The sequence below is a fragment of the Phyllostomus discolor genome, chromosome 4 (genome assembly GCF_004126475.2).
Source record: "Phyllostomus discolor isolate MPI-MPIP mPhyDis1 chromosome 4, mPhyDis1.pri.v3, whole genome shotgun sequence".
Classification (NCBI taxonomy): domain Eukaryota; kingdom Metazoa; phylum Chordata; class Mammalia; order Chiroptera; family Phyllostomidae; genus Phyllostomus; species Phyllostomus discolor.
In genome coordinates this window covers 57217661-57229886 of record NC_040906.2, presented here as the reverse complement: position 1 = coordinate 57229886, position 12226 = coordinate 57217661, and the positions used below count along the sequence as shown (strand labels likewise).

At 35.3% G+C, this 12226-nt stretch overlaps 1 protein-coding gene across 7 annotated transcripts in view; it reads right to left on the bottom strand.

Moving 5' to 3' along the window:
• COBLL1 (cordon-bleu WH2 repeat protein like 1) overlaps positions 1 to 12226 on the bottom strand; it is a 161902-nt gene that overhangs the window by 89826 nt on the left and 59850 nt on the right. Inside the window, exon 1 of one of the 7 annotated variants that reach the window (XM_036023383.1) lies at positions 4878 to 5265. The exons of the other annotated variants lie outside the window; for them this stretch is intronic. The gene's annotated coding sequence lies outside the window, so the exon portion shown is untranslated. Of the gene's footprint in view, positions 1 to 4877; positions 5266 to 12226 lie in introns of those variants that run through there. 7 annotated transcript variants of the gene reach the window in all.

Below are 12226 nucleotides of genomic sequence, written 5' to 3'. Positions count from 1 at the left end.
TTACGGGAAAGCTTAGAGCAGCACACTTTAACCCTCAGGCCTGTGGCTTTCAAATCTACATTGGGTGTCTCTGCAAAAAGGGCCTGTGATGCCTTTTTCACCTTTTCTCAGAGAGAGAGAGAAATGACTCACAGTTCCCACTGTCTCCCATCCGTCTCAACACTAGAAGAAACGTAGGAATGCAGCAGAATAAATCAAGTCTTAGAATACCGTTTCTGAAGGGTTGCTAATTCGTCCTAAACAATTGCTACAAGCTCTGAATGCTAGTTCACCTGCTCTCAGTTCTGTTCTTTGGGGTGAAAAATTAGCCATTTTCTGATCATGCCCAAATAGCTTCAAGGGACTCCCTGGTCCTAGGCTTACTCTTTTCCTATAGGGCTACGTAACCCGGCCATGCTCCTTGGCCACAGGTGACAATGCCACCTACCAGGCTGGCAAAAAATGAGCATTGTTGGGTGAAATAAAAGCCCAATGAACATTCGTGTTGGAAGAAGAACAAGTACTTTCAATGTGAGGTTAGCCTGTAGTACCATCTCCTCTACCCTGGATGAAACACAAGCCAATAAGCAGTGTCCTGAGGGAACCAGAAAGGGCCATAGAGATCTAGGGAAAGGGTATTACATTAGAAGACAGTCAACTTTTGTTCAATCCAACACATACTAAGTCTTAACGGTCTCATTTAATTAATATGCTGAATGCACTATTTATTATATGAGAACAAACCAGCTAGCTTGGTAAAAGTATGTGACCACTTTAAACTGTCTATATTTATGGAAATGGTTAACATAGGAGTCAGCTATCCATGCTCTGAAGGTCAAATTCAGCCTGTCACTCATTTGAAAAGTAAAGTTCTATTGGAATGCTGGAACACTCGCTTGTTTACATATTATCCGTGGATGCTTTCATGAAGCAACAGCAGAGCTAAGTGAGACTATAGGGCCCATAAAGTCTAAAATATTTACTATCGGACCCTTACAGGAACAGCTCCCTCAGTACTGGCATAAAAGGTCACATGTCTTATGACAAAGCAATTACTATTTTAAAATTGTCACTATTACAAAGGGATACACTTTCTACCTATCAGATTTGGGAAAAAAAAAACAAAAACCATCAAAGTTTGACAACATACTCTATTGATGAGAAAGGGAAAACAGGTACTCTCCCGCATTGCTGGCAGGAGGCTATAAGGGAGAAATTTTCCCTATGGAGAAAAATGTGCCAATACCTAACAAAATATGCTTTTACCCTAGTAGTAATACTACCACTAGAAAGCTACACCCAAAACACTGGCTAAAACTATTAAATGAGTTCTAGACAAGGTTATTCTTGTAGCATTATTTTAATAGCAAAACAATAACTAAACCACAGTGTGAATCAGATCACATGTCAGAATGACACTAATAATTATCTCAGTAGAAAAATAATCTAAGTAGTATTAAGATATAAATACATATTACAGTTCTCCAAAATCAATCTTTTTTTTCTGTAGAAATAACCCCTTTTATCTGGAGAAGAAGTAATCTGGCACTGTCCCATTTCTATTAGTTACATGCTTTTATTACTATTATTAATCTCATAGTATACATAAAATAATGTAATAAAAAGTTTTAAAAATCTATCAGAGAATCTTATATGTGCCACCAGCACTGAAAAGTCACAATAAAATTTAAAACCAACCAAAGCATCGCAGGTTCGATTCCCAGTCAGGGCACATGCCTGGGTTGCAGGCCACGGCCCCCAGCAACCTCACATTGATGTTTCTCTCTCTCTCTTTCTTCCTCCCTTCCCTCTCTAAAGATAAAAAATAAAATCTTTTAAAAAATCTTAAAAAATAATTTGAAACCAAATAATATTCATTGACAAAGAGTATTGACAAAGAGATAAAGATCTCTGTGGAAGAGTGGGCCTTCCTGTTTCCTTAACTTTTTATAAGTGTTTATTTACTGCAAGCACATGGTGGCAGACAAGCAAAGAAATTCCTGTTTATTCACAATATATTTTTCATATAGCAACAATAATGTTCAAATGGCTTACAGTAAATGTTCACAATTCAGACTAGCAATTAGTTTTGATTAGCGAATGGAAACTCACAAGTCCAAGCACTTTAACTCTGGTTTAGTGCTGTATCCTGAAGGATCTAGAACATTTTTTTTTGGCATAAAGAAGACACTTAATAAAATGTTGTTAATAAATTTTCTCTCAGACAGAGAGAGGTGCTGAGATGATTTTTTTCAATTAAAAACAAAAATCCTTTTCATTTCTTAAGAGCACTCTGGGATAGGGAATTGATAAATGTGGTGTGAAATGACAGTTTCTTTTTACCATTTGATACTGATTCTCAGAAAACAAGAACTAGCAAGTAATAAATTGTTTTCAGTCATTTAAAAATTTAGCTGTCTTCAAGCAATGTAAAAGAAAAACCAAAAACCCCGCCATTAAGTTTCCTGACATCTATGTCTCATTAAAAGTTTTCTCTTCCCCCTCAATCTAGCAGTCATTTATCTTTTAACAATATTTGTTCACATTGTTAGTTTGACAAGTCTCCCAAGAGAATATATTTTATATATATTCTCGCCCAATCATCAGCAAATAAGAATGTATTTTATATTCCTGTTTGTGAAAAAGGTCAAATGATTGATTAAATAAAATGAGTTCACTTAATAGAGTAATTGTAGAGTTCAAGGTGATGATATGTGGGACAGAACACTGAACCAGGAGGCGAAGAAATATGAGTTTTCCCCCACACGCTGCCACACAACAAGCATTTAAAACATCTACACTGGCTTTGGGTAGAGCAACAAATACAACATTTTCTGCACTTAAAAAATTAATACTTATTATAATACAATTTTACTCAACTACACACAAAAAGTCCCACAATGTACACTATTCTGCCTTTATGTTTAGTTTGACCAATCAATGAACACCGATGAAGTACCCATAATAACATCAATAGCATAATTTATTAAAAGCTACAATGGGCAGGAAGCTATATATGCCTTACAGTTATTTCTTAAACAACCTGTGTGAATTGCTGCTATCTGTATTTCGTAGGATAAGGAACAAATTCCCACGAGGATAATTAACTTGTTCTCAGTCACAGGGAGTGAATACAGGTCTAGGTTCTAAACCCAGGGTAGCTTATTTCCAAGTTCATTTCCTTTCCCCACAGTGAATTTCCAGCACTGTTGAAACAACAAACCAAGATCTTAAAATTCAATTGGAGAAAAAGATTGATACAAGTTGCTATTATTTTCTCTGAAACAACAGATAAAATACTGACTCACCACGCACACAAAAAGAAAAGCAGTAGACATGTTTGTTAAAGACTAATTCATCATGGTCATGCTTTCAGAATCTATTAAACTGTTAGTCTTTTCAAACAAAATCACCCACATTCTAAGAAGTAAATTATGTGTCAGCTGCTTGGGTTAGGTAACCTAAAATATTATTCCCAGCTCTCCCAACTATCTTTTTTTTTTTTTTTCAGTTCCAGAGAAAGGTAGCTAATTTAGTGTACAAATACTGTAAAATCCCTTGCAATTCTTCCTCTCAAGAAACTCCAGAAGGAAATGACAAAGACGTTTACAGTAGTCTCATTTATGCAAACTTTCCCTGAGGAAATAGGTGGACCTAGAAACAAAGGCATACATAACATGCCAAGCACCTGCTGTCAATACAGCACAAAGTCTTAGCAAAGATTTTCTTCAAAAATAGCTCTTAGAATATCAAAGCCATTAAAACAACTTTTTTAGCACAAAAATTTTAGTATAATAGGTGTGGTCCTGTTGTGAATGCCAAGAAAAAAGAGCTAAAATAATAATGGACACATTCACTTTCTGATCCTAAAATGAAAACCAATCAGATATATTTATTGCAATGGTCTCTCAAAAAGATCATTACATTCTCCTTTTGTCCCCATATTCTACTTCTGTCATAAACAGCACTCATATGTTATTCTCATTTTAATGTCTTAATCTCCTTCCAACACTTTTCTTAAGGAAAACTAAAAGGGTAAACAAATAAAAACTAGAAAAGATAAAAGAATATTATTTATATTTTATCTCAAAAGCAAAACTATTCCTTTATTTTAACCATTTCTCTTTAATGGACTATTACTTATTTTTATGAATTTGACAAGACACAAGTTCATTTCAAGAAATGACAACTCATTGTCACCAACAACCTAACCTTTTCCAACTCACTGTAAAAATTCAAAAATCATTTTTATGTGACTCCTTTCCTAAGAGCAATTTTCAAAAACCCCAAATGTAACCAGTCTTCAATTTAATACTACATCCATTTATTTTTGTTGTGTAAGCAAGTTTTTCATTGTTTTCTGGAGACTCTTTTTTTGGGGAAAAAAACAACAACAACAACTTAGGTACATTTATACAAAAAGTAAAAACCTTTAGCAATCAAGTTACCCAAACAATCACTGATTAGAATCATCAGTGGATTTTTTGCACAAATTAAGAGTTTTCTGACATAATTGACAAGAGACTAAAGTTTAAAAAAAAGAGGAGGGGTTGGAGACAGTACTGGCCACAGCACTGTGGGAGGTTGAGACAATTGAGTTTAGAAAGAATGAGTTTCTAATTGTACATCTCCATATATACGGTTTATGAACTAACCACTACATCCATCTTTGTATGAATAGTTATGTTTCCTTTGACAATGTTAAAGAGTGATAGAAAGGTCTCCAAACCCTCCTTTTAAAGTCATAGCTATACAACTCCAAGATTCTGTAAAAAACACACTCATCCACATACATTTAATTCTAAAGATTAATGCATAAGCATTCCAAACATGAGAATGGAATGTAATTATTCTCTTGAGTGTACAATGTGTTTGTGTTAAATAATTCTATTACTCACCTTCATTTTTTCCTTATTCCATCTGGTTCAGTAATTTGCTTTCTGAAGAACATATGCTTAGTGAGAATAAACACAGCACTCCAGAGGTACATTCTCCTCTTTCTTATTAATGACATCATTAAATCTGCCTATTTATAGTCTCAAATACCTGACCCCATGACCTAAATGGATAAATGGATTTGTTTACTTTCTAATCCTCATTGTGTGCTTATTTAGCAACAATTAACCAGAGGCAAATAATAACCTGATACATCTTTTTGATCAATGAAATAAAACGGTGAAATTGCATTTTCTGCTGTTATAATTTATGCGTAAATTCAATGTCGCAAGGCTTATTCATGAGTGAAATTTGAAATACATCTCATGTATTTATTTTTCCAGAAAAACTAAATTTGAGTTATGCAAATCAGATTTCTGCAAGACATTCAGAAACATTGCCCCTCTTTAAAAAAATGTTAACAACTCTGATTTTATTGAAATAATTATTTTTCTAAGTTTTAGATATATTTTATAATGGCAAGCTGATTTATAATTTGAAAACTGAGAATTTTTCCTATGTACAAACAATTATTACTTCTCTACTCTCTAAGGTTTGTATAATTTTATTCTAAAAAGACTTCTTTAAATATGATGCAGTAATGTTATAAAGAAATATTTGCATGCACTATTCGTGGGAAGGTAAACTGATACATTAACTATAGAAAACAAAATGGAGGCTCCTCAAAAAATTAAAAATAGAACTACCATATGATCCAGCAGTTGCAATTCCAGTTATATATCCAAAGGAAATAAAAAGAGGATATCAAAGAGATATCTACATGTTCACTGCAGCATTATTCAGTTTGCAATATATGGAAACAACCTGTGTCCAACAATGAATGAATGAATAACGAATGAATGACAAAGATGTGTTATATCTGAATAGTATTCCTATTAGTATTGTATTAGTATTCAAATTAATATAAGACTATGGAATATATATGGCTCATATATGTACATATACACACACACAATGGAACATTATTTGGCCTTAAGAGGAAAATACTTAAATGTGCTCACCATTAAAAAATTGTAATTATATGATGTGATACATGTGTTAGCTAAAACTATGGTAACAGTTATTTTGTAATATAGAATTGTACCAAATCAACATGTCTTATACCTTAAACTTAAGAAATGTTATATGTCAATTACATCTCAATAAAGATAAAGAAAAATACTTTCCACCATAAGACAATTTAGCTCACATTTTTTCCTTCACTTTATCATTTCTTTTAAATCCCCAAGCCTCTCATGTGTTTCAATTAAAGGGGGCATTTTGATTATCCACAGATACTGTACCCCAAAATTTTAGCATACACTAAAAGACTCATTTTCACATGTCATTTAAGATTATATAATGCCAGGCCTGTATGTATCAGGTAAGGTTAGTGTAGTTTAAGTCGTAGCACGCACAGTTTTCAAAAGATGTATGGTACTATAAGCAAAATGATGAGTCAGGTTATGTTCTTTGGTTAGTTAGGTAAGCAAAGTCATACGTAATCAAGTACCAGCCAAACCAGAGTTTCCACTAGCAACTTTCTATTCATGATTCATGCTGACAGAGTTAATACAACAGTATGACACTCAGGGTCCTCTCTAGAGTAATGCGTTAAGAGCTGTTTTTGTTGTTGTTTGTTTGTTTTTTTAAATTCAGGTACATCTGACTAAATGCTATTTTTACTCACAACCTAAAGGGGTGTTAACATAGAGAGGGTCTGTGCCAGCATGGCCTGGGAGAAGAGCACCAATCTAGGGACAAAAATGCTTAATTCTAATTTGAATTTCTCTGTCAAGTAACTTAATACCTCTGAATCTCTGTTTACTTATTTCTGATATTGAGTAGATATTGTGCTTTACAGGGTTCTTATATTAAACAAGATAATGATTAGTACTCAGTAACAGTGAAAGCCCTTGATAAGTATAAAGATCAGATTTTTTATTAAAATGTTCATGATTATCTGAAACTTCTCCACATCTTAAAGCACATCAAACCAGAATAAATAGCAGTAATTAATTTTAGATATACAAAGAGTTGAATAGATTAAGTATTATTTAATTTTTTTCTCTCACAAGCATAAGTAACATCATTGTACATAAATTTAATGTGTCAAGGAAAATAAATTATATAATTTTCACCAAAACATCAATTTACAAAATGGTATGTTCCTCAGCTTTTCTACAACAATTCTGACTGAAAGAGTTCTCAAACGTATTAAAATGTTTAAGAGTACTATAATTCATAAGAAAATATTAGACTACTTTTAAAAGGTAATTAGAAAAGGTTAAATTTAAGATTGCAAAATCATATATACTTACAATTATTGCAGAGAATCTCCCTAAAATGGTACCATTCCATCGGCTACTTACTCTTAGAGATGCTAAACCAACAGCCCTGGTTCTGTTACTAACTCTACTGCTCATCACGTGTGAAGTGCCAGGCACTTCTTACCTCTAGCAAATACGTAAAAGAAGGAGTTCACCAGTCTTACAAAATCATTCCGGGAGTGATCATGTAACACTTTCACTGGTCCTTTTTCTGAAGAGAATATGTTTTTAAAATGTAGTTCCTTATCAAGAAATTAAAATATTAGGGAATTCAATGTTTTTATCTCCTTTATAAAGTTATAAATGCTTGCAGATTCTCAACATAAATTTTTTTTAAAAATTTAAACAATGTACCACTAGATAATTTAATCATTAGACATTATTGTTAAGAAAAAATCTTTAAAATATAAAAAAGTCTTAAAAATATTTGAGGATGATAGTTTGAAGAAAGCTAGGTATATAGAAATAAAATTCAGAAAGAAAGATCAGGCATTTAATTTTGTAAGAAGCAAAAGGAAACAGGTAAATTCCCTGAGGATGCTCTAGTACTTCTCTTTACAAGTGTCTCTAGTTTTCACGTGTACTTCCTTACCTCATACTCCTTACCTTTAACTGCTCACAAATCCACTCCTGTCTGGATGCCAACCCCTAACCCTGCTGAGACTGTCCTATATTTTTATGATCATCAGTGATCCTCATGTTCCTTGGATATTGAAAAACAGACCTCTTTGTTATCTTACATCATTTCTTTTTTTATATATATATTTTTCTTATTTATTTATTTTTAGTGAGTAGGAAAAGGAGAAAGAGAGGTATAGGAACATCAATGTGTGACAGATACATTGATTAGTTGCCTCTCTTACACCCCCAACAGGGGGCCTGGCCAGGAATCGAACCAGTGACCTTTGGTTTGGCAGGCCAGCACTGAATCCACTGAGCCATACCAGCCTGGGCTCTCACTTCATTTCTTAGCAGTATTCTAGACATCCGATATTGCCAATTTTGAAATCTTCTCTTGGAAACAGACTCCTACATGCAACACATTTTAGTTTGCCAAGAGTCCCCATTTGCCTCTGTTCTCCCTGCTTTAGTACTTAAAATCCAAATCCTAGCAGACCCCCTTTTTACACTCAAAGGTGTCCCAGGTTGCATAATCAAGTATTGGGTTGGCCAAAAAGGTCATTATTTTTTTTTTCATAAGATGGCTCAAGCAGCGCTAGTTGTCTTTAACTTCATTTGAAACAATTTTACTAGATTATGCTGTCATATCAGCATGCATTTAAAAACAAAATCAAAACTGGTGAATTTCTGTGTAGTTGTTCCATTTTTAAAGCAAACTGTGCCCTGGCCGTGTGGCTCAGTGGACTGAGTGCTGGCCTGGGAACCAAAAGGTCACTGGTTTGATTCCCAGTCAGGGCACATGCTTGGGTTTCGGGCCAGGTCTCCAGGTTGGGGGTGTAGGAGAGTCAACCAATTGATGTATCTCTTGCACATCACTGTTTCTCTCTCTCTTTCTCCCTCCTTTTCCTGCTAAAGAATAAATAAATAAATAAATAAATAAATAAAATCTTTTTTTTTAAATTACAGCAAATTTGACAGGTGATGAAAAGGGAATACTTTATAATAATGTAGAACAGAAGAGATCATGAGGCAAGCAAAATGAAGTACCACCAAGTACACCAAAGGTCTGCCTTCATCCAAAGAAGGTGATATGTATATGGTGGGATTGGAGGGGAATCCTCTATTATGAGCTCCTTCCCGAAAACCAACTGATTAAGTCCAACAAGTATTGCTCCTCCCAATTACATCAACTGACAGCAGCATTCAGCGAAAAGTATTCAGAATTAGTCAGCAGAAAATTCATAATCTTCTATCAGGGTAATACCAGACTACATGTTTCTTTGATCACCAGGCAAAAACTGTTACAACTTGGCTGGGAAGTTCGAATTCATCCACCATAATCACAAGACATTGACCCTTATTTATTTCGGTTTATTTCCATTTATTTCGGTCTTTACAAAATACTCTTTATAGAAAAAAATTCAATTCCCTGGAAGACTGCAAAAGGCACCTGGAACAGTTCTTTGCTCGAAAAGATAAAATGTGTTAGGAAAATGGAATTATGAAGTTGTCTGAAAGGTGGCAGAAGGTAGTGGAACTAAATGGTGAATGCGTTGTTCAATAAAATTATTGGTAAAAGTGAAAAATGTGTCTTTTATTTTTACTTAAAACCAGATGAACTTTTTGGCTAACCCAATACACTCAACCTGGGGTATTAGTGCCCCCCCCCCCTTTTTTCACATCTCCTCTTGGCTATTAGGCATCTCAAACTTGACAATGCCAAAAGTGAGATCTTTACCCCTCCTCCCTTAGTCCTCCCCATCTCAAAAAAACAGCCCCTCAAAGACAAAAATCTTAAAATTAGCCTCGATTTCTCTTTCCCTTACTGCCCACACTCGGTCCAAAATAGATGCTGTATCCATAAACTTTATCTCTGCTACACCCATCCCAGATCACCCACATCCCCTCTTACATGCACCACAGTACAATCTCCCTGCCTCTGCTCCCATGCTGCAACCCAATCTCTTCCAAAAACTTCCACGGTGATTATTTTCAAATATAAATTCTACCAACTCATTCCCCTTTTCAAATCCTCCAAAAGCTTCCCATGGCTCTAGGAGTGAATTTCAAAAGCCACATCCTGGTGAATAAAACCTGAACAACTTAGCCCTGTGTCTCACTCCCCTTTCATTAGCCCAATGTGCTACAGCAACACTGATTTCTCATAGGCCTATTATCCATAAGCCCTCCCAGTCTTCAAGGTCTTTGTCTTTGCTCATCCCCACACCTGGAATTCTTTGATCTCAGTTTGAATGTCACTTTCTCATAAAGGCTTTCAAGGATCCCTACATATACAGCCTACGTGAGACTCCAGATTGAAAGTCACACAGAGACTGGAAATAAGTAAACGGAAAAGATATTTCATGTAAATGGAAATTAGAAAAACAGAGAAGCTGGGATAGCAATACTTATATCAAAGACTTTAAAACAAAGGCTTTATAACAAGAGACAAAGAAGGATCCAGCAATTGTTTTCTTCAGATAAGTCCCCAGAAGTGGAACAATTCAAAAAGCTACATGCACCTTTCTGTTTACTGCAGCATTATTTACACTAGCCAAGTTATTGAAGCAGCCCAGGCATTCATTACTAGATGAATGGATAAAGAAGTGGATGTGTGTGTGTGTGTGTGTGTGTGCTCGTGCACGCGCGCACATGCACACAACGCACTGGGACGTTACACAGCCAGAAAAGAAATGGATCTTGCCATTTGCAACAACACGCATTGACCTAGAGGGTAATATGCTAAGTGAAATTAAGTCAGAGAAAGACAAATACTGTATAACTTCACTTAGGGGTGGAATCTTAAAAACTGAAATGAACAAACAGGACAAATTGACCCATAGATATAGAAAAACTGATAATTGCCAGAGGGTTGGGTAGTCGGGGTATGGGCAAAAAGGCTAAGGGGATTAGGAGGTACAAACTTGAAAATAAGTCATGGGGATGTAAAGTACAACATAGGGAATATTAATATCAATATCACAATAACTTCACATGGTGACAGACAGAAAGTGGACTTTTTGTGGTGATCACTTTGTAAAGTATATAAATGTTAAATCTCACCATGTTCTACACCTGAAACTAATACAATATTGTATGTTAACTGTACTTTAATTCAGAAGAGCTTTACATTTTAGAATAAAAATTAGACATTAAATAAAAAAAGACTTTCAGGGATACTGAAAGAATTTCAGTTAGAATTTCTGGTGAGACTATCAATCTTTTCATGGCAGGATCTTCCCACCCTCCCACAGGCACTCAGGCCCAGGCAGGGCTGTCTGTCCTAGTAGAAGGGTCTACAGTGAGGCCCTCTACCAGCAAAGTCCTTCAGACCCTACAGCAGAGACCACGAAGGCTAGGGTTCACTCACCAGCCACCACTAATTCAGTGTAGAAGGATAGAGTTACACAGAGCTCCACTAGCATCTGTGTAGATATGAAGTTGAAGGAAGTAGAGGAGACTGTAAGAAGGAAAGAGGGGTTAGGTCTCCATCTGTGGGAACGTTCTTATGTTGCACATAAGCCTGGGAATAAAGTGTGCTTCATGCACTTATTATATTTTAAAAGATAAAATATGATAACGGCTACTTCTGCAGTTTCGATAAATAATTACAGCATCACTCTCCTATCCTACAGTCCAAGCAAAGCATTACGTTTGCTAAATGTGAGGCAGTCTAGAAAGACATGCTGACTACCTGGACTGATTCTCAGAGTAGGCACTGACTGGCTGGCTGATTGGTCTAGGGCAAGGTCCTTACCCTCACTCCATCTCAGATCCTCCTCTCTAAAATGAGGTAGTGATAACAGACACTCGAGAGTTTACTGTGAAAATTTAATATGTTAATATAGAAAAAGTCCTCAGCACAGTGCCTGCTGCCAAGAAAGAGCTAAATTGGTTTGATGTCCTAATGTCCTAAAAGAGAACATAAGCAGGTCTTTGTAGTAAACCATTTTGAAAGTGAAATTAATTCTAGGTAATCCCCCTTTTAAAAAAAAGATAAATGAGTTTAAAATTTTAAAGTTATTAGTCAATTTAAACTTAAAAATATACACGTATTTTTAAGGCTTCTGAGTGAGTCACATGGAAAAGTTTTGAGATTATTCATGAGGTCTTTTTCTAGTGTGGCTTCCTCTTAGAAAAATAATGAATACTTAAACCTTAATTGAAAACCTAAATATTACTTGGCTTCCATTATATAAAGACTTAGACATTATCACCACAAAGCATGGACAGGAACCACAACACTCCTTTTTCTTTAGCAACTTGCTCCATACTTGTGCATTTTCAGCTTTGTGCCTTATTTAGAAACCAAATGATGTTTGCCCTGGGTGGTGCCACCAGTGTCTCTGCTGGGCAAGGTG